The sequence below is a fragment of the Cetorhinus maximus genome, chromosome 1 (genome assembly GCF_964194155.1).
Source record: "Cetorhinus maximus chromosome 1, sCetMax3.hap1.1, whole genome shotgun sequence".
NCBI lineage: Eukaryota > Metazoa > Chordata > Chondrichthyes > Lamniformes > Cetorhinidae > Cetorhinus > Cetorhinus maximus.
The window spans coordinates 226737727-226765697 of NC_135879.1; the positions used below are offsets into that span (position 1 = coordinate 226737727).

The 27971-nt window shown below is 46.7% G+C and overlaps 1 long non-coding RNA gene across 2 annotated transcripts in view; it reads left to right on the top strand.

Moving 5' to 3' along the window:
- Nucleotides 1–27971, top strand: part of LOC144692012 (uncharacterized) — a 223137-nt gene that overhangs the window by 12801 nt on the left and 182365 nt on the right. For both annotated transcript variants that reach the window (XR_013579270.1, XR_013579253.1), the window contains exon 2: nt 1633–1772. This is a non-coding gene — a long non-coding RNA (uncharacterized LOC144692012). The remainder of the gene's footprint in view (nt 1–1632; nt 1773–27971) is intronic.

Here is a 27971-nt window from a genome sequence, read left to right on the forward strand (position 1 = left end):
GTCCTATTAATACCATGAATCCTGACACTCATGAACTGACAACATCCCCACCTGGAGTTCAAGGCCCCAGTCAGACTGACAGTGACCCGAATGTTGGTAGGAACGGGGCAGAAGAAGATGGTTTGCTGCTGTTGTAATTGCAATATCGCCCTTTCCCACCTGCTAGAGGAGGTAAAAATCCAACCCCATGGAGTGCAGCTCCCAGACTTAAAGGAGAGGTATATTATTATTATTATTATCATTATAAGGAGAGGTAGTTTATTCCTGGGAAATTCCACAGTTTAAATACAATTCCACTTAGATAAATGCTCAGAAAGTGGTGAGGATGTGGAGCTTGATATCACGTGAAGCAGTTGAGTTGAATAGCACAGATGCAATTAGGAGGATGCTAAATAAATACATAATGGAGAACGGAATGGAAGGACGTGTTGAAAGGGTTGCATAAAGTAAATCGAGTGAGAGGAGGCTCTTGTGGAGCATAAACACAAGCAAATTCCTAGTTTCTGTGCTATAAAATTCCATGTAATTCTATGTAACTGGGCTCATTTATTTTAAGTCCTAATTTTTAAAAATTAAATCATGGGATGTGGGCATCACTGGCTAGGCCAGCATTTATTGGCCATCCCTAATTGTCCTTGAGAAGGTGGTGGTGAGCTGCCTTCTTGAACCGCTGCAGTCCCTGTGGTGCAGGTTCACCCACAATACTGTTAGGGAGGCAGTTCCAGGATTTTCACCCGGTGACAGTAATTTCTCCTTTTGTATATTTTACAGAGCTGTCTGCTGTAGTTTCTGCTGCAGAGACAAAGCATTAATGCTGATGTAAGTACCATTGTGAGTTTGGGGAGTGAAGTATACCTGGCACAGCTTGAATGTAAACGAATTAGATACTGACTTGCTAGGTCAGTGCCCTCCTGACACCCAGAGTTAACATTGCTACAAGTGATTTGTGTTGCAAATCGAGCTCTGTAGTTTGTGTGTAACTAGGGAGATAATAAGTGGCCACTAATGATGTCTCTTTGAACATCACTGATCAAATGCGAGTGCAAAGAGTCACAGCCGCCTATGCTAATCTGCCTGTATTGTCATCACAGGAGAGGGCGCAGTGCAACAGCAAAGAAGGGCAAATAAACATAGTACTTTAAGGAAAATGTGATTAATAAACCATTTTTCACCAAAAAAAAAAATAAAATAAAACAATGATTCAGTCTCAGCTTGACAATACTCACTTCATCTTTTTTTTAATTATTCATCCTCGGGTGGTAAGTGTCGATGCTTGATCGGCATTCATTGCCCATCCCTTGTTGCCCGAGGTTCTGTTACAACTGAGTGACCTCAGAGGGGAGTTAAGAGTCAATCCAATCAGTTTGAGACCAGAGTCACTCAGAGACCAGACCGGGTGAGGATGGCAGGTTTCCTTCCCTCAAAGACATTAACAAACCAGTGGGGTTCTTGCAACATTCTGACAGTTTCATGATACCAGCTCTCATGCAAAAGAATGGGCCAAACTATTGGTGTAATTCCAGCATCCCACGTTGCTAAGGGCAGGGGCAGAGGGGGAGCAATTTTACATCTACTTAAGTAATCAGCTACTGGGCTTTAAAACCTTATGATGCTTTCCTTCTCTTCATGCAGCACACCAGCCGAGAGGTCATGGTCAATCCCATCATCCTCTCCACCCAAGGCAGGGGAATCAGCAACCATTAAAAATGAACCCCACTTCATTCCTCCCGCCTCAATACCTAAGTTACTCCGACCCTAGGAAATGATCTCAGGTCAGTGAAACAGGAGTGGGTGGGCAGAGGTCACTACCAGACAAAGGGCCCGCAACCTTTGTGGCTGACAAGGAATTCAGGCTTGTAATTCAAATGTGACCCTTAAATGAAAACCGACAGGTTAACATTTTGTCTGCACGTTAAAACTGGCTTCTATACCAAAACTTTATGGAAGTTATTATCTTCAGCCTCCACAGCCTCCAACTCCGGGCAGTAACCTGGCGAAGCAGATCACCTGCTTATCATAGAAACTGATAGAATGTTAATCTTCTTGTTTCTACATGTCGGGCAATCTGTTCTGCTAGATTATTGCCCAGATAGTAAAGGCTAAAGTTTTTAGCAGTGTCCTGAGTTCATAAATTACTCACCTGTTTCCCTTGAAGAAAGAAAGTGGAATCATGAATCATGAAAATGTTGAATTATTTGCACAGGAAAACAGTTGTTTGTGGAATCTAAAATAAATCCACTGACAACCGGACTGATCTCCATAACTATATGTTTCCTCTTGATGTAACTGGCTGGTTATATAGTAATTAACATTGATCCACAAACTGGGTGTAATACAGCATCATATGTCGGCAGGAAAAAGGTCCTTCAGAATCTCAGTTCTGCTGCAGCTTGGAACTGAAGACTAAACACTGTTCTTGACGTAAGGAGCAGACTGAACTGCTAATAAATGAATAGATGTTGGGTACCTTGGTAAATAGAGTTTTGTTTTCAACGCCAATAAACGGCGTGGTTGGTTTTATAAATTTTGAAACTGAAGAATGCACTGTGTGCTTGTCTTGTGCTTGAGGAGGGTAACTTTTAATTTTCAGCCACTGTTTGAATTGGGCCACATTGGCTTGGACACTATTACAACTATTATACTCCCCAGAACCTTCCTTCTACTGAAGCCATTATGTAAAATTAAAATGAATGTACAATGTGGTGTGTGTGTGTTGTGTACGAGTCTATGTGCTTATATGCATGGTATGTGTATGTTTGTATATGTGTTATATGTCCACGGGTTTAAACGTGTGAAGTATTTGTAGGTCAGTGTGTTTCTATGCATTTGTTTGTTGCATATGTTTCCACCTGTATGTTTGTATTCAAGTGTGTTTATTGTGTTTTAGGCGTGTGCATGCATGTCCTTGTTGTATGCTCTCAATGGTAAACCCCCTCACAAGGGATGGAAGAGGGGCATGGGATGGGGTTTGTTCCCCCCCCGCCAAGCCTTCAAGGAAGCCTTTAGTCTTTCTTCTGCTAATGCTGACCTCTCCTCACTGGAGCAGTCAGTGACTTTGCCCCGTCCCCATAAGCTCTAATCTCTCTCTCATTATAGACGAGGACTTTCCATCCCTTCCCCCCACCATGTACCAAGTTCTGATCTCTCCTTTCCAATAGCCGGGGTTTTCCGTTCGTAGTTGTGTATGCACGAATGTACACTTGTGGATGCGTTGTTCTATGTGTATGTTTGTATGGTTATGTGTATATGAATGCACACACCTGTATCGTGTTCTCTCCTGTGTGCACACATTCGAATATGCTTTCTTATGGCTAGTTTTGAAACCTCCATAATTGACCATCATCTTTTCTCCCTGTATTCCTGTAAGTGCAGTGCTCCAGTCACTGTGATACCTGAAAATGCTGCCTGTGTGACCCTTATTGACCCCCTAAATATTGCCTCCTCCATTCAGTACCTCAGATAAGGGAGTGCTCACAGGCTAGGGGACTGAATCTGCATCCTTCCATTCCCTGGCACAGAGCATCAGGGTAGCACATAAGACCATAAGACATAGGAGCAGAAATTAGGCCAATTGGCCCAACAAGTCTGCTCCACCATTCAATCATGGCTGATAAGTTTCTCAACCCGATTCTCCCTCCTTCTCCCCGTAACCTTTGATCCCCTTACCAATCAAGAACCTATCTATCTCGGTCTTAAATACACTCAATGACCTGGCCTCCACAGCCTTCTGTGGCAATGAATTCCATAGATTCACCACTCTCTGGCTAAAGAAGTTTCTCCTCATCTCTGTTCTAAAAGGTCTTCCCTTTACTCTGAGGCTGTGCCCTCGGGTCCTAGTCTCTCCTACTAATGGAAACATCTTCCCCACGTCCACTCTATCCAGGCCTTTCAGTATTCTGAAAGTTTCAGTCAGATCCCCCCTCATCCTTCTAAACTCCATCGAGTATAGACCCAGAGTCCTTAAACGTTCCTCATATGTTAAGCCCTTCATTCCTGGGATCGTTCTCGTGAACCTCCTCTGGACCCTCTCCAGGGCCAGCACATCCTTCCTGAGATACGGGGCCCAAAATTGCTCACAATATTCTAAATGTGGTCTGACCAGAGCCTTATAAAGCCTCAGCAGCACATCCCTGCTTTTATACTCTAGTCCTCTTGAAATAAATGCCAACATTGCATTTGCCTTCCTAATCTCACCATATGAACAGTAAATTATATTTAGACAGCGCACACATATATGCTGATGTTGTCATGTTTGATGGGTACTTGAGAGGGCACTAATAAATATTGGAAGTGGGTGCTAAATGCCTCTGTGTTAGATAAACGGAGTTTGAAGTATTTACTAGTATTTCGGAATCAAATGAAACTTCTGGAAGGTTGAGGAGCTGAGATTTTTTTTTCAAATGAAATCTGTTATAGAAGATAAACCAGTATGTGGTAATGGAAGGCATGCAGTAAGAATTCATCAGAATGTTACCTGGGCTTCAGATTATCAGGAGCAATAACATGAACTAGTGTTCCCTGGAATATGGAGGTTAAGAGATTTGACTGAGGATTTTGAAGGGAATTGATAGAGTACATAGAGAGAAACTTTTTCCAGTGGTGAGGAATTCCAGGCAAAGGGGCATAACCTTAACATCGGGGCCAGGACATTCAGGAGAGAAGTTGGGAAACTCTTCTTCATGCAAACAGTGGAGGCAGCGTGGAACAATAACTCGCAAAAGCAGTAAATGCTGGGGCAATTAATAATTTTAAACCTGAGATTGATAGTTTTTTGCTAGCCAGGGGTATAAAAAGATAGACTCATAGACTCATAGACATATACAGTACAGACGGAGGCCATTCAGCCCACCATGTCTTCACCAGTCAACAAAGATCTGGCTACACTAATCCCATTTTCGGGGAGAGAGACTGCAAGGTTCTTGAGTAAATTGATATAGGGAGAGACAAGGTATTGGAGATGTTGGCAGGCTCAAAAGTGGACAAATCTCCAGTTCCGGATGATTTGTGTCCCAGACTGCTGAGGGAGGCAAGGGAGGAGATCGCAGGGGCTCTGACCCAAATTTTTAATTCCTCTCTGGCCACAGGGAAGGTGCCAGAGGACTGGAGAACAGCTAATGTGGTTCCGCTATTTAAAAAGGGTTGTAGAGATAAGCCAGGGAACTACAGACCAGTGAGTCTCACGTCAGTGGTAGGGAAACTATTGGAGAAATTTCTGAAGGAGAGTATCTATCTCCACTTGGAGAGGCAAGGTTTGATCAGGGATAGTCAGCATGGCTTTGTCAGAGGGAGGTCATGCCGAACAAATTTGATTGAATTTTTTGAGGAGGTGACCAGGTGTGTGGATGAGGGTAGTGCAGTTGATATATTTTATATGGATAAGGTCTCCAATTAAGCCCCGAAGAAACTTCTGAAGAGGAATCTGGAGGCACCCCCCATGAAGTCCCGTCACAGCGCTCACCCACACCCTCCACCAGCACAGAGACAGACACCTTGGTGGGACCTAGCTTTACAGTAGCCTCGGGATCACAATCTGGTGAGCACCTCACGCTATCTGATCCACAGCAAGAGGGGGCAGGGACTTTCCAGGTCCCCGGCATTCGGAGGACTGCTGGAGGCCAGAAATTTACTGAGTCTGAGTCAGGTGATGAGCCCCTGGACTCAATCATGTCACAGTTGCTGGAGCTGCAAAAGCAAGCACGGGAACTTCAGGGATGTCCGCTGCACTCCTCTGATTGCAAGGCACAATGGAAGAGGCCGTCCACCTTCAGGCTGAGGTGACAGCGCAGGCAATGCTATGCACCGAGGTCGACACTGGCAGGATGGCGGCCGCCATGGAGACCTGGTCCAGGATATCACTCCTGCATTGTTGCAGGCTCAACTCCATCGCGGACGCAATAGTTGGCCTCCCACAGTGTGTACAGGAGGGGGTGCGGGGCAGCTCCAATCCTTCTCCTCAAGGAGTCAGAGATTCTCGGAGGAAATGTGAAGATCCATGGAGTGTCCTCACTGCATGTCGTCATCATCCTCCTGCAATCGGGCAATAATTAGGGCCTCCACTGCGTCTTCATGACAGGAGCATTCTCACAGAGGGTATTCGTGCTAACATAAGCCAGATTAAGTCAAATGTTCACAAATGCGATGTGAGGAACTATGGGGTCACCTCACTGCATGTCGTCATCATCCTCCACAAATCTAGCAGCTATGAGGGCCTTCTGAGCATGCCTTTCTTGTCTGGTCAGTGCGAGGGCCTAATCCCCAACATCGTCTCCTTCAAGGACCTCTCACCCTCATCATGTTGACATCCTCCTCACAGGAGGAAACCTCCAACTCCTCCACCTCATCCTCAGCCAGCTCCTCTCCCCGTTGCAGCATCAGGTTGTAAAAGGCGCAGCAGACGACGATGTGTGCCACCCGCTGTGGTCTATATTGCAGGTCTCCACTAGACTGGTCCAGGCACCAGAACCTACTTTTCAGCATCCCGATGGTTTGCTACCCCAAGTTGCAAGTTGCAGAATAAGCCTCATTATAGCGTCGCACTGCTGCAGTCTGAGGCCGCCGCATGGGTGTCATCAGCCACATCCTCTGCCAGTAGCCCTTGTCCCCAAGGAGACATCCCTGCAGCCTCTGCAGACCCTGAAAGGTGTCAGGGATCTGTGACCCACTGAGGATTAAGGAGTCATGCACACTCTTTGGAAACCGTGCACACACCTGCAGGATCCATTTGTGGTGGTCGCACACCAGCTGAACATTCAGCGAGCGGAATCCCTTGCGGTTGACATAGTTGACCGTGTGTTGTGTTGGAGACCTGAGCACCACAAATGCATTCGATCGCACCCTGCACCTGTGGGAAACCCAAGATCTGGGCGAATTCAATCGTTCTTGCATCCTGGCTGTCCCGGTCCCGGATGAAATGCACAAAGTTGTGTACCCTCGCGAAGATGGCATCCGTGATCTCATGGATGCAGTTGTGGGTGGAGGCTTGTGAAATCACACAGAGGTCACCTTTGGAGCCCTGAAAGAAGCCACTGGCATAGAAATTGAGCGCGACTGTCACTTTCACGGTTACTGGCAGTGGATGCCCTCCATGTCCCTGTGGCGCCAAATCCTGCAGTCGTTAGCAGACGTGACCGACCAGCTCCCTAATCTTCGGCGGCACTGGTTCTCGGGCATCGGCAGGAATGAAAGGCGACGTCTATAGACCCTGGGTCTATCTGGGCACTGACCAGCGACTGCTCACTGTGGCTCTTCGGCGGCGTGTGCAGGAGCCCCAGCTCCTTCTTCCTGAGGTTGCTGCTCCTACTCCTGCGCAGCCAAGAACCCCAGTCGCCTTCACTCTCTGTAGGCCATGAGGCATACAACTAATTCATCAAGCTGCATGATCCTGATGTACTGCTCCTGCAGGATGAGAGAGAGAGATGCGTGGGTTAGCATGGGTGTACTAAGCACCCATCTTTGTTAAGTCTGAAGGCCCCTTAATTCATCCGGAAAGTGCTGGTTACCACTTGGATGGCCAGAGTTTAGTGCGCTTCTTGGCTGCCCGAAACCCCACCCACCTCCACCCCACTCCACCTGACCAATTGGTGGCAGCTTTGCCCACTGGACTACATGCTGTGCTCTCTGCTCAGGCACAGGCATTCTCCTAACCCACACTGCAAGGCTGCACTGTTAGCTTGAACCATTGGAGAGACCGGTCCAAACCAGGATGATGACATTGCAAGGGGCTCTGAGTGCCTCCAACAGAGACATGGTCAGCTTTAGCAAGGAGATTGTACAACATGCCCAGTCATCCAATTGTTCTGCAGTCTACTAAAACGCTCATTAGTTTGCAGTCTATGCCCATGTTAAAAGCTCTGGAGCATTCGGTGGCACTTTGATGCCTCTGCGTTGCTTGGGTGGGCCTAGAAGCTAGCGCCCCGACTCCAATCACATCAATGTGGCTGCACCTGAACTGTCTCAGCTGCGGAGGAATGGTCACTTTATACAAGGTTTCCTAATGCATGGCCGCTTCCCTCGTACCCCCTCCCCGCCCCCTGTACGTTCTTATGCGCTATCTTCAACCACAGGGCAGCCCTTGCCCCCCCCAACGCACCTGAACCGCAGGGAGGCAGGCAGGTCTTGCCCCCCCAACAACATGCCTCAACTGCAGGACAGCCCTTGCCATCCCCCCCATAGCGCCTCAACCTCCAATAGGCGAGCACTCCACAACATTACTGTGTACTCACCTCCAAATTCCCCTCAAAGTGCAGCCTGCCAAGTGCATGCCTTTTATATGCTGTTGTAAAACATGTCAGCGTCAATCACGCCGACACTGGCGGACGATGCAGCCGGAGGTGGGGGGTGTGGGGGGAAGGGGTAACGATTCGGGCAGGCTGGGCTTATAATGGTATCCAGCTGTATTACAATGAGGTTCCCAATGTCCAATGGCAGGAAACGTGGCCCGCCATCAGCAGGCAGAGTGGACGATCGTAAACTGGTTTCACGAGGTCGTGAAACTGATTTTTGTCCTTCCTGGCATATTATCCTCTCACACCAATGAACCCACCCAACGTGTTCCACCATAGAAAATAAATAAACCTGTCCTGGCGTTCAAGAAACAAATTACACCCAAAGTTTTTGATCCCTTTTCTATCTGTGAACAAAACATCAGAAGTTAGAGGCCGGAAGGCAGGTGACCGAGAGGCAGAAGTTCATTAAAGGGAAAGAGGCTAGTAATGCTGCAGGATGGTTAGGAGCCATCTTCTTTAAGTAAGACGATGCATTGATATGGGCCAATGTGGCATCTACTTTATTTTGTTTTATTACCTGAGGAAAACATGTTCAGGTGAAATTAAGAGAGACGGGTCATGACAGTTTTTGAGGGACTGAAGAAGTATACCTTTTAAAAGATGTGAATACCTAGCTCAGGAAGGAGAGACTTGCATTTGTAGAGCACCATTTACAACCTCAGGATAACTCAAACCATTTTATAGCCAACAAAGTACTTTTGAAGTGTAATCGCGGTTATCTTCTAAGAAATTTGCAAGCCTTCTTGCACACAGCGAGTTCCCTTAACATTAGTTAAATAATGAGCAAATAATCTGTTTTAGTGATGGTGGTTGAGGGATTAATATTGCCCAAGATAGCATCATCATCAAAATAGTGTCATGCGACTGGGCATCAATTTAACACATCCAAAAGACAGCACCAAGGACTGTGCATCATTTCCTCAATACTGCACTGGAGTGTCAGCCCAGATTATGTGCTCAAATTTCTGGAATGATACTTGATCTAATAAACTTCTGGCTCGGAGGCGAGAGGGTTACCAACAGAGCTACATTTTAGTTCAAATACGCCCTGAGACATCCCAATTTTTAAACATCTATTCTTTCACAGGATGTGAGGTCACTGGCTAGGCCAGAATTTGTTTCCCATCCCTAAGTGCCTTTGCGAAGGTGGTGTTAAGCTGTCATTTTGAACCACTGCAGTCCATGTGGTGTAGGTACACCCACAGTACTGTTAGGAAGAGAGTTTCAGGATTTTGATCAGCGACAGAGAAGGAAAGAAGATATATTTCCAAGTCAGGATGTTGTATGGCTTGGAGGGGAACTTTCAGGAACTTCCCATGTGTCTGCTGCCCTTCTCCTTCTAGATGGTAGATGACAGAGGTTTGGAAGGTCCCAATGAAGGAGGCTTGATGAGTTGCTGCAGTGCAGTGGTAGAGGGAGTGAATGTTTAAAGTGGTGGATGGGGCAGCACTGAAGTGGGCTGCTTTGGCCTGGATGGTGTTGAATTTCTTGAGTGTTGTTGGACTGGAAATCACCAGGAAAGTATTCCATCACACTCCTGCCTTGTAGGAGGTGGACAGGTTTTGGGAATTCAGGAGGTGAGTTACTCGCCACAGAGTTTCCAGTTTCTGACCTGCTCTTGTAGCTACAGTGTTTATATGGCTAGTCCAGTTCAGTTTCTGCTCAATGGTAACCCCCAGGATGTCAATAGTGGGGGATTCAGTGATGGTAATGCCATTGAATATCAAGGTGAATATTGAGGGGAGAGTGACTGCCCTTGACATCAAGGCCGCATTTGAACAAGTGTGGCATAAAGGAGCCCCAGCAAAACTGGAGTCAATGGGAATCGGGGGAAAACTCTCCGCTGGTTGGAGTCGTACCTAGCACAAAGGAAGGTGGTTGTGGTTGTTGGAAGTCGGTCATCTCCGCTGCAGGACATCACTGCAGGAGTTCCTCAGTGCATTGTCCTAAGCCCAACCATCTTCAGCTGCTTCATCAATGACCTTCCTTCCATCATAAGGTCAGAAGGACAGTTCGCTGCTGATTGCACGATGTTCAGCACCATTTGCTATTCAACAGATACTGAAGCAGTCCATGTCCAAATGCAACAAGACCTGGGCAATATCCAGGCTTGGACTGATAATTGGCAAGTAACATTCACACCACACAAGTGTCAGGCAATGACCATTTCCAACAAGAGCGAGTCCAACCATCACCCGTTGACGTTCAGTGGCATTACCATCACAGAATCCACCACTATCAACATCCTGGAGGTTACCATTGACCAGAAACTGAACTGGACTAGCCATATACATACTGCGGCTACAAGAACAGGTCAGAGGATAGGGATCATGTGACGAGTAACTCAGCTCCTTGCTCCCCAAAGCCTGTCCACCATCTACAAGGCACAAGTCAGGAGTATGATGGAATACTCCCCACTTGCCTGGATGAGTGCAGCTCCCCAACATTCATGATGCTTGAAACCATCTAGGACAAAGCAGCCCGCTTGATTGGCACCACATTCACAAACATTCACTCCCTCCACCACTGACACACAGTAGCAGCAACGTGTACCATCTGCAAGATGCACTGCAGGAATTCACCAAGGCTCCTTCAACAGCACCTTCCAAACCCACGGCCACTACCGTCTAGAAGGACAAGGGCAGCTGATAGATGGGAACTCCACCACCTGGAAGTTCCCCTCCAAGTCAGTCACCATCCAGACTTGGAAATATATCACCGTTCCTTCACTGTCCCTGGGTCAAAATCCTGGAACTCCCTTCCTAACAGCACTGTGGGTTACCTACACCACATAAACTGCAACAGTTCAATAAGGCAGCTCACCACCACCTTCTCAAGGGCAACTAGGGATGGGCAATAAATGCTGGCCCAGCCAGCGAAGCCCACACCCTGTGAATGAATAAAAAAAAAGGAAGATGATTAGATTCTCTCTTGTTGGATGTTCATTGCCAATGTTATGGACAGGAGGGGGGTTTAATTAAAACAGCCCTGATTCCTCCCCCACCACTCGTCAGTAAACAGAAAGGTGTTTTTGATTTTTGATTTCCCCCTTTTTAAGTAGTGATGTATTTTCCTCAGTCTTGGAATGATCCAATCCTTTATTACTAACCCCACAGTAAACTTGAGATAGAATAAAATCAGAGAGTTTGTTTATTTTACACACACTCATAATGTGAAGAGGGGTGTCGTTACATAACCCCTGTACATTCATAAAATAAAAGAGGGTTAAGGGAAAAAAAAGTGGTACAGGGCAAAGAGAAAATAAGAATTATTGTGTCACGTGAGTCCGGAGTCCAGAATCAAAAGTCCAATGGTGTGTTCCTTCAGAGAGGTTAACAGGATAAAGCTAATGCGGGGTTGTAGTAATTGAAGGTATAGCCTTTCCTACTGCCTATTGGGGTCATGTGATTGATCTTGGAGGCTCCAATCACTAAGCCCTAAGCACGGGTATTCAGCGGGGTGGAGGGCTGTCTTCTTGTCTAGGACCTAGTTCAAGCATGTAGCACCTGAAAATCCCCCTGTAATAAAATTATCTGTTTCTAGTTGAAACCTGTCCAGTGTGTCAAGTCATTACAGGGTAATCCATTTTTCCAGCTGTGCTGACTTCCACGATGGGAGAAGCATGTAGAGATGAATCACTCTTGTCGTAGGCACTGGTACAGAAGTTCAGATGTTCCAGTAGAAACAATTTAGCTGAGGGCCAGGCAATATAAAGCTGGACAAATCTCTGGTTCTGCAGCTGTTCTGTTGATGGAAGATGGAAGGCCACTTTTGTTCACCTCCACAAGGCAATGCTACAGGTTCTAGCAGTTTGGGGGGGGTGTCAAGTAACATAGCTCCTGCTTCTTCCCCTTGGTTTAGACAAAGGATGTATATTCCTGGTCTGGATTATTGAGCTGGTCACTGTTTCATCCATTAATGAGTTTAACAGAGATTACAGGGTCCCTTTGTCCTCACAGATGGATTGTCTCCATTGGGCAGAGCTCTGCCATAGGATTGTAAAGGGTCTTTGTGCATTTCCTTGGAATTTGATTTCTGCAGTCACAGGGGGCATTAGCGCCTCTTTAGAGAAAATAAGGTCCCTGTTTTTGAAAGGCCACTCTTTTAAAACTATGGTTTGCCCTTATAGGACAGAGATGAGAATTTTTTTCTCAGAGGGTTGTGTGACTTTGCACTCTGCCTCAGTAGACGATGGAGGTGGGGTCACTGAATATTTTTAAGGCGGTGGTGGATAGACTCTTGTTAGGCAAGGGAATCAAAGGTTATCAGAGGTAGATGGGAATGTGGAATTCGAAACAGAACAGATCAGCCATGACCTTACTGAATGGCAGAGCAGGCTCAAGGGGCCGAATGGCTTCCTTCTGCTCCTATTTCATACGTTTGTATGCTAGAAATTCCTTTTGTGTGAGTTGTAGCTAGTCAGGCTTCAGTCAGTGTAAAGCCTTAGTCTATTTTAAAAAACAAAAATGTGTGGAGTAGCCAGGATTATACAGGCATATATATTTTCCATCATGTCTTCTGGGCATGACACCTGGCACACATGTGGTGCAGATGTTACTTGCCACTTAACAGCCCAAGCATGAATGTTGTCCAGGTCTTGATGCATATGGACATGGACTGCTTCAGTATCTGAGGAGTTGCAAATGATTCTGAACATTGTGCAATCGTCAGCGAACATCCCCGCTTTTGACTTTATAATGGAGGAAAGGTCATTGATAAAACAGTTGAAGATATTTGGGCCTAGGAGACTACCCTGAGAAAAGCCTACAGCAAAGTCCTGGGACTGAAATGATTCACCTCCAACAACCATAACCATCTTCCTTTGTGTCTGCTATGACCCCAACCAGTGAAAAGTTTTTTTCCTGTGATTCCCGCTGACTCCAGTTTTGCTAGGGCTTCTTGATTTCACACTTGGTCAAATGCTGCCTTGATGTCAATGACAGTCACTCTGAGCTCATCTCTTGAGTTAAGCTTTTTGTCCATGTTTGGGCCAAGGCTGGCCTGGTTGAATTTGTCCTGCTTTTTGTAGACGGGACATGCCTAGGCAATTTTCCACATGGTCAGGTAGATGCCAGTGTTGTAGATTGAATAGAACAGCTTGAGTAGTGGCGTGGTTATATAAGTTTCCAGCAGGTACAGGGAAAGATATCATGGCTTTGGTGCTGCTCCTGTTTCCAAGCCCCTTATCTCCACCCTCACCCCTTTAACTCTCCCCCTCATACCCTTCGAGTGCCCGTTGGGAAGCATAGTCACAGTGGGATCAAACATCTAAAAGACATGAACCTCACAAACACCACAAATGACAATCCCATGTAAAAATTAGAATATCTTGAACTAACAGTGACAATGGCCCGTAACCTCCAGGCTCCGTCGTAACTGGGGGGTACCCTAAAGATGTGCTGGGGAATCTGACCAGCCCCCACCGCCCCCACCCCTCCCCCCACCCCCCGCTCCCCCACCACCACCACCACTATCCCACCCTCAGAAATCCCCAGGTAAGGATTGCCCAGGAAGTTCAATCTTCTTTTGTGCAATTGCCCTGTTATCAAAACAATCTGAAAGCATAATATAAATCGCAAACTTCAAATGGTTCTGACTATCTTGCAGTAATAACGGGGAGGCGGCAGCATAGTGGTATTGTTACTGGCCTAGTACTCCATAAACCCAGGGTAATACTCTGGGGGCCTGGGCCTGAATCCCACCACAGCAGGTGGTGAAATTTGAATTCAGTAAAAAAAATCTGATGACCATCAAACCATTGTCGATTGTTGTAAAAACCCATCTGGCTCACTAATGTCCTTTAGGGAAGGAAATCTGCCGTCAGTACCTGGTCTGGCCTACATGTGACTCCAGGCCCACAGCAATGTGGTTGACTCTGAAATGGCCCAGCAAGCCACTCATTTTTCAAGGGCAATCAGAGAATGGGCAATAAATCCTGGCCCAGCCACCAACACCCACATCCCATGAATGAATAAAAAAAAGTTACCCAAGGAAAGCTCCAATAATTAAAATTGCTTCTAACTCTTAGGTAACTATAGTACTGACCCTCCCTTCCCCCGACAACGGGAACCATACCCCCCGACTGACCCCTCCCACCTCACTGACCACCCTCTCACTGCCTACCTGACCATCCTCCCCCACTGCTCCCACTGACTTCCAATTGGTGCTCAACATGGAGGAGTACTGATTCATCATCTGAGGAGAAGGGTGGGTGGTAAATGGTAATAAGCAGGAGGTTTCCTTGCCCATGTTTGTACTGATGCTATGAGACCTCATGGGGTCCAGAGTCAATTTTAAGGACTCCCAGGGCAACTTCGTCCCCATTATTTACCAGGGTGCCGCCACTTCTGTCAGTGGGAGAGGACATGCCCAGGGATGGTGATGGTGGTGTCTGGAACATTGTCTAATAAGGTATGATTCCGTGAATATGACTATGTCAGGCTGTTGCTTGACTAGTCTGTGAGACAGCTCTCCCAATTTTAGCACAAGCCCCCCAATGTAGTAAGGACTTTGAAAGGTCAACAGGCTGGGTGTGCCATTGTCACGTCCGGTGGCTAGGTCATTGCTGGGGTGGCACAGTCTTGTTTCTTTTTGACTTTTCTGATGCAATTTGGTGCAACTTTGTGGCTTGTTAAGCCATTTCAGAGGGCACTTAAGCGTCAGCCATAATGACAAACAGATATACAGCACAACGAGCCAACTTTCACAATGGGCTGGATTTTACAGATTTCCCTCCCCAGTCAAAAAGTTGTTGGGGAGCCCACCCACGGCAAGAACAGCCATTAGTAGCCTTGAGGCAGAGTTTCTGCTGCTCAGGGATGTGAAGTCCTGCCTTAGGCGGCTGTCGGCCGATCAGATGGTTGGAAGCTCGATTGTCCCAGCAGCGGCAGGCAGGGCCGGAGGCCACTGCAGGGACTACAGCCAATCCCCAATGGAGATCGTTACCAGAGCTGGACAAGAAGGAAATTGGGGCGGATTTCAATTCTGGGCACCACGCTTCAAAAAGGATGTCAAGGTCTTGGAGAGGATGCAGAGGAGGTTTATTAGAATGGTACCAGGGATGACTGGTTTCAGTTAGGTGTACAGGCATGAGAAACTGGGGTTGTTATGGGGAGATTTGATCATCGGCGGCTGTCCCTCGATTTGAGGTTGATGTCTACTCAGAGTAGAGAGTTTCAGCCTGTCTGACTGAACAGGCTGATTCTCGGCCCCCGTATCTTTGGCTATAATGGGCAGGACATCCCTTGAGGTAGTGTGATCCGGAGCGCAGGATTTGCTTCCTTTTCTTTCATCCTCTGCCGCCGCTCTGTCTCATCATTTAGAAGCTGTGACTCCAGGTGTGATGCAGATTGATGGGCAGGTTAGCACCTGTCCTGAGCGACAGGTAGCAATTTCCTCTGAGTCATTAAGGTCAATGCTGCTGCGTTTCAGGGAGAGCTTCAGAGCACCAGCACCAGCTCAGCCTTCGACAAACTAAGGCAGTGAGTGCTCGCAAGTCGACAGAAGTCCTAGTGTACAGAGCAGTTGTTATCTCCACATTGCTGTACTGCAGTGAGACATGGACTGTGCATCAATGACACATAAGAGCACTAGAGAAATTCCATCAGCAGTGTGTCCGCTTCATCCTCCGGATTCAATGGGAAGAACATCAAACAAACATCTGTGTCCTTCTTGAGGCCGGCGCCACAAGCATTCAAGCAAAACCCCCTCAAAATCCACTAGAATGGGCTGGACACTGTGTCCAGGTGGCTGAGAAGTGTCTCCCTAATCAGGCCCTCTTCTCTCAACTCTCAAACAGCCAACGTTCCAGGGGGAGGGCAAAGCAAACATTTTAAAGACAGAAGGGGAGTGATAGACGTGTTCTAAATCATGAACAGTTTCGACAGACTAAATCAAGATAAACTGTCTCCACTTGGAGAAGTATGATTAGCGAAAGGCCTAGAGGTGACGTGAAGAGAATAAATTTATGCAGCATGACCTGGAATGCACTTCCTGAAACAGCGGCGGAAGTAGATTCAATGTTAACTTTCAAAAGGGAATTAGATCAATACTTATAGTGGGCTATGGGGAAAGAGCAGGAGAGTGAACTAATTGGATAGCTCTTCAAAATAGCACAGGCACAATGGGCTGAATGGCCGTCTAAATTATCGAAAATCCTGTAAAGCACTGTGGGGCATTCTGAAGTCACGAAAGGCATCATCCAAATACAAGTTACTTTCTTTCTTTCCAATATAATTTGGAACTGAACACCACCAAGCACAAACTATTGAGGTTTACATTCTCAAGGCCTGACCTGATAGGAGGAAAGAGCTAAAACAGATTTACTGGGAAAAATTATTTCTTGACACCTCAGTTGAGGGAAAATGGAACACCTTCAGAGCTTGCTGAGAAACATGACTGTAGTTTTGATTAGCTAACACAGACTCACAACCATGGCCCTAAGACATAATCTGAAGTGTAACTGGGAAGTATAAGAAAGAAAATGAGCCTGCAGCGAGAAAGAGAATTCACAGTAACAAATGGGTAACACATTTCTTAAGGCAAGAAAACTTCAAGTGCTTGTTCGAGCAGTGAGATTAGTGTGGGAGAAGCTCTGAACGGCATTTTCCAGGGATAAAGGGCCTCCAGCATTCCAAAGCTACGCTAACAACTTAAGGGTCGATCTTAACTCTCACATCCATAGGATTGTTGCAGGCAGGAGATTTGCATTGCATCCCCAGAAAGCTCCTGTTCCCTACCCTCCTTCTCTCCTTTTTTAAGCAGGGGTGTAACATATGTAATTTTCCAGTCCCAGGCACCACCCCCAGTATCTAAGGAGGGTTGAAAAATTGTGGTCAGAGCCTCTGCACTTGTACCCTTACTTCCCCCAGAAACCTAGGATACATCCCATAAAGAATGGAATGCACTGCCTGGAAGTGTGGTGGAAGCAGGTTCATTCGAGGCATTCAAGAGGACATTAGATGATTATTTAAATCGAAACAAGGTACAGGGGTGCGGGAGAAAGGCAGGGCAATGGCAATCGGTCATAATGCTCATTTGGAGAGCTGGTACAGGCATGATGGGCCAAATGGCCTCCTTCTGTGCCATTAAGATTCTGTGATTCTGTGAAGACTGTGTGACCTTTCTGCTTTGAGGACTGCCAACCTTTCAAGTACATCCCCTTTATTTTAATCCTATCAAATGTCGTCACTTCCTTCTTCTTCACTGCTACATGAGCAGCATCCTTTTCCCTAGTGAAGACAAATGCAAATTTGTCAGAACCATGGCCACCACATGAAGGCCTCCTTTGTGGTTCCACATTTGCATCAATCTTCTTTTGCCTACCCTTTTATCTTATATATATGTGTATTATAAATGCATAATATATATATTATTGAAACTATCTTAAAATATCACAACCAGGGGAAACTATTAATAGCTCTTCCAGTAAATGATCTTCTTTGAATTTCTGATTCTTCAATTTAATTATAATCCTGAGTGCTGCTTGTCTAGTCACTCAGTTCAAACAACAAGCTATATTAAGCCCAATGTAATTAAGTTCAGACGCAAAATAACTGAGTTAGTAGTGAGTGCCATAGGGAAGCTCAGCTGCTAAATACTTTATATTCTGCAGTTTATTCATAGGCAATTATATTTTTGCAACACTTTGAGTTGATATAAATATTATTTTCCTAATACACAATGCAGTTCAGCTATTCATTTTTAGAATCAAATGGCTTTTAATAAATGTAAACGAAGACAAGGCAAGCAAGGTGCAGACCCCCTGCCAAGACCCCTAGCTCCTTCGATGCTCATGGTTGCTCCTGGGTGACTAATGTCCTTAGCTTCAGTGCAGTGGTCAGAGAGCAAGGGAAGAGGCGAGTGTGTTTGGGGTGAGATAGGGAGAATTTGCAGTGTGCCTATGTGATTTGTATTGTTGAACAATGGGAATGGAGAAAAAAGACTTGTCGAGAAATGCAGAGGGGTTGGTTGAATGGTGTACTTTTTAAAATATTCATTCCTGAGATGTAGAGCAGGCTGATTTATATTATCTATCTCTAGCTGCCCTGCGAAGGTGGTGGGCAATTGAATGGCTTGCTCATCTACTTCACTTACTCATCCACCTTGTTGTGGGTCCAGAGTCACACTTGGACGATACGAAGAAAGGACATCAGTGGAATATTTTAACGTTTATTACAATTTGTCAATTATTGCCCAGTAATAAAGCCAATGCACTATCATACCCGATGGTCAGGTGTTTTGAGAGGAATGCCAAGATGGCCTGTACTCAGCTGTACTGCAACTCCACACAGACTATCGCAGCACTCCCTCACACAGACTACTGCAGCACTCCCTCACACAGACTAATACAGCACTCCCTCACACAGAGTAATAGAGCACTCCCTCACACAGACTAATACAGCACTCCCTCACAAAAAGCAAATACAGCACTCCCTCACCCAGAGGAATACAGCACTCCCTCACACAGAGTAATACAGTACTCCCTCACACAAACTAATACAGCACTCCCTCACACAGAGTAATACAGCACTCCCTCACACAGACTAATACAGCACTCCCTCACACAGAGTAATACAGCACTCCCTCACACAGACTAATACAGCACTCCCTCACACAGACTAATACAGCACTCCCTCACAAAAAACTAATACAGCACTCCCTCACCCAGAGTAATACAGCACTCCCTCACACAGAGTAATACAGTACTCCCTCACACAAACTAATACAGCACTCCCTCACACAGAGTAATACAGCACTCCCTCACACAGACTAATACAGCACTCCCTCACACAGAGTAATACAGCACTCCCTCACACAGACTAATACAGCACTCGCTCACACAGACTAATACAGCACTCCCTCACACAGACTAATACAGCACTCCCTCACACAGACTAATACAGCACTCCCTCACACAGAGTAATAGAGCACTCCCTCACACAGACTAATACAGCACTCCCTCACAAAAAGCAAATACAGCACTCCCTCACCCAGAGGAATACAGCACTCCCTCACACAGAGTAATACAGTACTCCCTCACACAAACTAATACAGCACTCCCTCACACAGAGTAATACAGCACTCCCTCACACAGACTAATACAGCACTCCCTCACACAGAGTAATACAGCACTCCCTCACACAGACTAATACAGCACTCCCTCACACAGACTAATACAGCACTCCCTCACAAAAAACTAATACAGCACTCCCTCACCCAGAGTAATACAGCACTCCCTCACACAGAGTAATACAGTACTCCCTCACACAAACTAATACAGCACTCCCTCACACAGAGTAATACAGCACTCCCTCACACAGACTAATACAGCACTCCCTCACACAGAGTAATACAGCACTCCCTCACACAGACTAATACAGCACTCGCTCACACAGACTAATACAGCACTCGCTCACACAGACTAATACAGCACTCCCTCACACAGACTAATACAGCACTCCCTCACACAGAGTAATACAGCACTCCCTCACACAGATTAATACAGCACTCCCTCACACAGACTAATACAGCACTCCCTCACACAGACTAATACAGCACTCCCTCACAGAGTAATACAGCACTCCCTCACCCAGACTAATAGAGCACTCCATCACACAGAGTAATACAGCACTCCCTCACACAGACTGATACAGCAATCCCTCACACAGACTAATACAGCACATCCTCACACAGACAAATACAGCACTCCCTCACACAGAATAATACAGCACTCCCTCACACAGAGTAATACAGCACTCCCTCACACAGAGTAATACAGCACTCCCTCACACAGACTAATACAGCACTCCCTCACACAGACTAATACAGCACATCCTCACACAGACGAATACAGCACTCCCTCACACAGACTAATACAGCACTCCCTCACACAGAGTAATACAGCACTCCCTCACACAGACTAATACAGCACTCCCTCACACAGACTAATACAGCACTCCCTCACACAGAGTAATAGAGCATTCCCTCACACAGACTAATACAGCACTCCCTCACACAGAGTAATACAGCACTCCCTCACACAGACTAATACAGCACTCCCTCACACAGAGTAATACAGCACTCCCTCACACAGACTAATACAGCACTCCCTCACACAGACTAATACAGCACTCCCTCACACAGACTAATACAGCACTCCCTCACACAGACTACTGCAGCACTCCCTCACACAGACTAATACAGCAATCCCTCACAAAGACTAATACAGCACTCCCTCACACAGTGTAATACAGCACTCCCTCAAGCAGACTAATACAGCACTCCCTCACACAGACTAATACAGCACTCCCTCACACAGAGTAATATAGCACTCCCTCACACAGAGTAATACAGCACTCCATCACACAGACTAATACAGCACTCGCTCACACAGACTAATACAGCACTCCCTCACACAGACTAATACAGCACTCCCTCACACAGACTAATACAGCACTCCCTCACACAGTCTAATACAGCACTCCCTCACACAGATTAATACAGCACTCCCTCACACAGAGTAATACAGCACTCCCTCACACAGACTAATACAGCACTCCCTCACACAGACTAATACAGCAGTCCCTCACACAGAGTAATACAGCAGTCCCTCACACAGACTAATACAGCACTCCCTCACACAGAGTAATATAGATCTCCCTCACACAGAGTAATACAGCACTCCCTCACACAGACTAATACAGCACTCCCTCACACAGAGTAATACAGCGCTCCCTCACACAGAATAATACAGCACTCCCTCACACAGACTACTGCAGCACTTCCTCAGACAGAGTAATACAGCACTCCCACACACAGACTAATACAGCACTCCCTCACACAGACTACTGCAGCACTCCCTCACACAGACTAATACAGCACTCGCTCACACAGAGTAATACAGCACTCCCTCACACAGACTAATACAGCACTCCCTCACACAGACTAATACAGCACTCCCTCACACAGACTACTGCAGCACTCCCTCACACAGAGTAATACAGCACTCCCTCACACAGAGTAATACAGCACTCCCTCACACAGACTAATACAGCACTCCCTCACACAGAGTAATACAGCACTCCCTCACACAGAGTAATACAGCACTCCCTCACACAGACTACTGCAGCACTCCCTCACACAGACTAATACAGCACTCCCTCACACAGACTACTGCAGCAATCCCTCACACAGACTAACACGGCACTCTCTCACACAGAGTAATACAGCACTCCCTCACACAGACTAATACAGCACTCCCTCACACAGACTAATACAGCACTCCCTCACACAGACTAATACAGCACACCCTCACACAGAGTAATACAGCACTCCCTCACACAGACTAATACAGCACTCCCTCACACAGACTAATACAGCAGAACCTCACACAGAGTAATACAGCACTCCTTCACACAGACAAATACAGCACACACTCACACAGAGTAATACAGCACTCCCTCACACAGACAAATACAGCACTCTCTCACACAGAGTAATACAGCACTCCCACACACAGACTAATACAGCACTCCCTCAGACAGACTAATACAGCACTCCCTCACACAGAGTAATACAGCACTCCCTCACACAGACTAATACAGCACTCCCTCAAACAGACTAATACAGCACACCCTCACACAGAGTAATACAGCACTCCCTCACACAGACTAATACAGCACTCCCTCACACAGACTAATGCAGCACACCCTCACACAGAGTAATAGAGCACTCCCTCACACAGACTAATACAGCACACCCTCACACAGAGTAATACAGCACTCCCTCACACAGAGTAATACAGCACTCCCTCACACAGAGTAATACAGCACTCCCTCACACAGACTAATACAGCACTCCCTCACACAGAGTAATACAGCACTCCCTCACACAGAGTAATACAGCACTCCCTCACGCAGAGTAATACAGCACTCCCTCACACAGACTAATACAGCACTCCCTCACACAGAGTAATACAGCACTCCCTCACACAGACTAATAAAGCACTCCCTCACACAGACTAATACAGCACTCCCTCACACAGACAAATACAGCACTCCCTCACACAGACTAATACAGCACTCCCTCACAAAGAGTAATACAGCACTCCCTCACACAGAGTAATACAGCACTCACTCACACAGACTAATACAGCACTCCCTCACACAGACTAATACAGCACTCCCTCACAGAGAGTAATACAGCACTCCCTCACAGAGAGTAATACAGCACTCCCTCACACAGACTAATACAGCACTCCCTCACACAGACTAATACAGCACTCCCTCACACAGACTAATACAGCACTCCCTCACACAGCCTAATACAGCACTCCCTCACACAGACTAATACAGCACTCCCTCACACAGAGTAATACAGCACTCCCTCACACAGACTAATACAGCACTCCCTCACACAGACTAATACAGCACTCCCGCACACAGAGTAATACAGCACTCCCTCACACAGACTAATACAGCACTCCCTCACACAGACTAATACAGCACTCCCTCACATAGACTAATACAGCACCCCCTCACACAGAGTAATACAGCACTCCCTCACACAGACTAATACAGCACTCCCTCACACAAACTAATACAGCACTCCCTCACACAGACTAATACAGCACTCCCTCACACAGACTAATACAGCACTCCCACACACAGACTAATACAGCACACCCTCACACAGAGTAATACAGCACTCCCTCACACAGACTAATACAGCACTCCCTCACACAGATAAATACAGCACTCCCTCACACAGAGTAATACAGCACTCCCTCACACAGACTAATACAGCACTCCCTCAGACAGACTAATACAGCACTCCCTCACACAGACTAATACAGCACTCCCTCACACAGACTAATACAGCACTCCCTCACACAGAGTAATACAGCACTCCCTCACAGAGACTAATACAGCACTCCCTCACACAGACTAATACAGCACTCCCTCACACAGATAAATACAGCACTCCCTCACACAGAGTAATACAGCACTCCCTCACACAGAGTAATACAGCACTCCCTCACACAGACTAATACAGCGCTCCCTCACACAGTCTAATACAGCACTCCCTCACACAGACTAATACAGCACTCCCTCACACAGACTAATACAGCACTCCCTCACATAGACTAATACAGCACTCTCTCACACAGACTAATACAGCACTCCCTCACACAAAGTAATACAGCAATCCCTGACACAGACTAATACAGCACTCCCTCACACAGACTACTGCAGCACTCCCTCACACAGACTAATACAGCACTCCCTCAAACAAAGTAATACAGCATTCCCTCACACAGACTAATACAGCACTCCTTCACACAGAGTAATACAGCAATCCCTCACACAGACTAATACAGCACTCCCTCACACAGACTAATACAGCACTCCCTCACACAGACTAATACAGCACTCCCTCACACAGAGTAATACAGCTTTCCCTCACACAGACTAATACAGCACTCCCTCACACAGACTAATACAGCACACCCTCAAACAGAGTAATACAGCAGTACCTCACACAGACTAATACAGCACTCCCTCACACAGACTAATACAGCACACCCTCACACAGAGTAATAGAGCACTCCCTCACACAGACTAATACAGCACAAACTCACACAGAGTAATACAGCACTCCCTCACACAGACAAATACAGCACTCTCTCACACAGAGTAATACAGCACTCCCACACACAGACTAATACAGCACTCCCTCAGACAGACTAATACAGCACTCCCTCACACAGAGTAATACAGCACTCCCTCACACAGACTAATACAGCACTCCCTCAAACAGACTAATACAGCACACCCTCACACAGAGTAATACAGCACTCCCTCACACAGACTAATACAGCACTCCCTCACACAGACTAATGCAGCACACCCTCACACAGAGTAATAGAGCACTCCCTCACACAGACTAATACAGCACACCCTCACACAGAGTAATACAGCACTCCCTCACACAGAGTAATACAGCACTCCCTCACACAGAGTAATACAGCACTCCCTCACACAGACTAATACAGCACTCCCTCACACAGAGTAATACAGCACTCCCTCACACAGAGTAATACAGCACTCCCTCACGCAGAGTAATACAGCACTCCCTCACACAGACTAATACAGCACTCCCTCACACAGAGTAATACAGCACTCCCTCACACAGACTAATAAAGCACTCCCTCACACAGACTAATACAGCACTCCCTCACACAGACAAATACAGCACTCCCTCACACAGACTAATACAGCACTCCCTCACAAAGAGTAATACAGCACTCCCTCACACAGAGTAATACAGCACTCACTCACACAGACTAATACAGCACTCCCTCACAGAGAGTAATACAGCACTCCCTCACACAGACTAATACAGCACTCCCTCACACAGACTAATACAGCACTCCCTCACACAGACTAATACAGCACTCCCTCACACAGACTAATACAGCACTCCCTCACACAGCCTAATACAGCACTCCCTCACACAGACTAATACAGCACTCCCTCACACAGAGTAATACAGCACTCCCTCACACAGACTAATACAGCACTCCCTCACACAGACTAATACAGCACTCCCGCACACAGAGTAATACAGCACTCCCTCACACAGACTAATACAGCACTCCCTCACACAGACTAATACAGCACTCCCTCACATAGACTAATACAGCACCCCCTCACACAGAGTAATACAGCACTCCCTCACACAGACTAATACAGCACTCCCTCACACAAACTAATACAGCACTCCCTCACACAGACTAATACAGCACTCCCTCACACAGACTAATACAGCACTCCCACACACAGACTAATACAGCACACCCTCACACAGAGTAATACAGCACTCCCTCACACAGACTAATACAGCACTCCCTCACACAGATAAATACAGCACTCCCTCACACAGAGTAATACAGCACTCCCTCACACAGACTAATACAGCACTCCCTCAGACAGACTAATACAGCACTCCCTCACACAGACTAATACAGCACTCCCTCACACAGACTAATACAGCACTCCCTCACACAGACTAATGCAGCACACCCTCACACAGAGTAATAGAGCACTCCCTCACACAGACTAATACAGCACACCCTCACACAGAGTAATACAGCACTCCCTCACACAGAGTAATACAGCACTCCCTCACACAGAGTAATACAGCACTCCCTCACACAGAGTAATACAGCACTCACTCACACAGACTAATACAGCACTCCCTCACACAGACTAATACAGCACTCCCTCACAGAGAGTAATACAGCACTCCCTCACACAGACTAATACAGCACTCCCTCACACAGACTAATACAGCACTCCCTCACACAGACTAATACAGCACTCCCTCACACAGCCTAATACAGCACTCCCTCACACAGACTAATACAGCACTCCCTCACACAGAGTAATACAGCACTCGCTCACACAGACTAATACAGCACTCCCTCACACAGACTAATACAGCACTCCCGCACACAGAGTAATACAGCACTCCCTCACACAGACTAATACAGCACTCCCTCACACAGACTAATACAGCACTCCCTCACATAGACTAATACAGCACCCCCTCACACAGAGTAATACAGCACTCCCTCACACAGACTAATACAGCACTCCCTCACACAAACTAATACAGCACTCCCTCACACAGACTAATACAGCACTCCCTCACACAGACTAATACAGCACTCCCACACACAGACTAATACAGCACACCCTCACACAGAGTAATACAGCACTCCCTCACACAGACTAATACAGCACTCCCTCACACAGATAAATACAGCACTCCCTCACACAGAGTAATACAGCACTCCCTCACACAGACTAATACAGCACTCCCTCAGACAGACTAATACAGCACTCCCTCACACAGACTAATACAGCACTCCCTCACACAGACTAATACAGCACTCCCTCACACAGAGTAATACAGCACTCCCTCACAGAGACTAATACAGCACTCCCTCACACAGATAAATACAGCACTCCCTCACACAGAGTAATACAGCACTCCCTCACACAGAGTAATACAGCACTCCCTCACACAGACTAATACAGCGCTCCCTCACACAGTCTAATACAGCACTCCCTCACACAGACTAATACAGCACTCCCTCACACAGACTAATACAGCACTCCCTCACATAGACTAATACAGCACTCTCTCACACAGACTAATACAGCACTCCCTCACACAAAGTAATACAGCAATCCCTGACACAGACTAATACAGCACTCCCTCACACAGACTACTGCAGCACTCCCTCACACAGACTAATACAGCACTCCCTCAAACAAAGTAATACAGCATTCCCTCACACAGACTAATACAGCACTCCTTCACACAGAGTAATACAGCAATCCCTCACACAGACTAATACAGCACTCCCTCACACAGACTAATACAGCACTCCCTCACACAGACTAATACAGCACTCCCTCACACAGAGTAATACAGCTTTCCCTCACACAGACTAATACAGCACTCCCTCACACAGACTAATACAGCACACCCTCAAACAGAGTAATACAGCAGTACCTCACACAGACTAATACAGCACTCCCTCACACAGACTAATACAGCACACCCTCACACAGAGTAATAGAGCACTCCCTCACACAGACTAATACAGCACAAACTCACACAGAGTAATACAGCACTCCCTCACACAGTGTAATACAGCACTCCCTCACACAGAGTAATACAGCACTCCCTCACAAAGAGTAATACAGCGCTCCCTCACACAGAGTAATACAGCACTCCCTCACACAGAGTAATACAGCACTCCCTCACACAGTGTAATACAGCACTCCCTCACACAGACTAATACAGCACTCCCTCACACAGACTAATTCAGCACTCCCTCACACAGAGTAATACAGCACTCCCTCACACAGAGTAATACAGCACTCCCTCACACAGACTAATACAGCACTCCCTCACACAGACTAATACAGCACTCCCTCACAGAGAGTAATACAGCACTCCCTCACACAGACTAATACAGCAATCCCTCACACAGAGTAATACAGCACTCCCTCACCCAGACTAATACAGCACTCCCTCACACAGAGTAATACAGCACTCCCTCACACAGAGTAATACAGCACTCCCTCACACAGACTACTGCAGCACTCCCTCACACAGACTAATACAGCACTCCCTCACACAGACTACTGCAGCAATCCCTCACACAGACTAACACAGCACTCTCTCACACAGAGTAATACAGCACTCCCTCACACAGACTAATACAGCACTCCCTCACACAGACTAATACAGCACTCCCTCACACAGACTAATACAGCACACCCTCACACAGAGTAATACAGCACTCCCTCACACAGACTAATACAGCACTCCCTCACACAGACTAATACAGCAGAACCTCACACAGAGTAATACAGCACTCCTTCACTCAGACAAATACAGCACACACTCACACAGAGTAATACAGCACTCCCTCACACAGACTAATACAGCACTCTCTCACACAGAGTAATACAGCACTCCCACACACAGACTAATACAGCACTCCCTCACACAGACTACTGCAGCAATCCCTCACACAGACTAACACGGCACTCTCTCACACAGAGTAATACAGCACTCCCTCACACAGACTAATACAGCACTCCC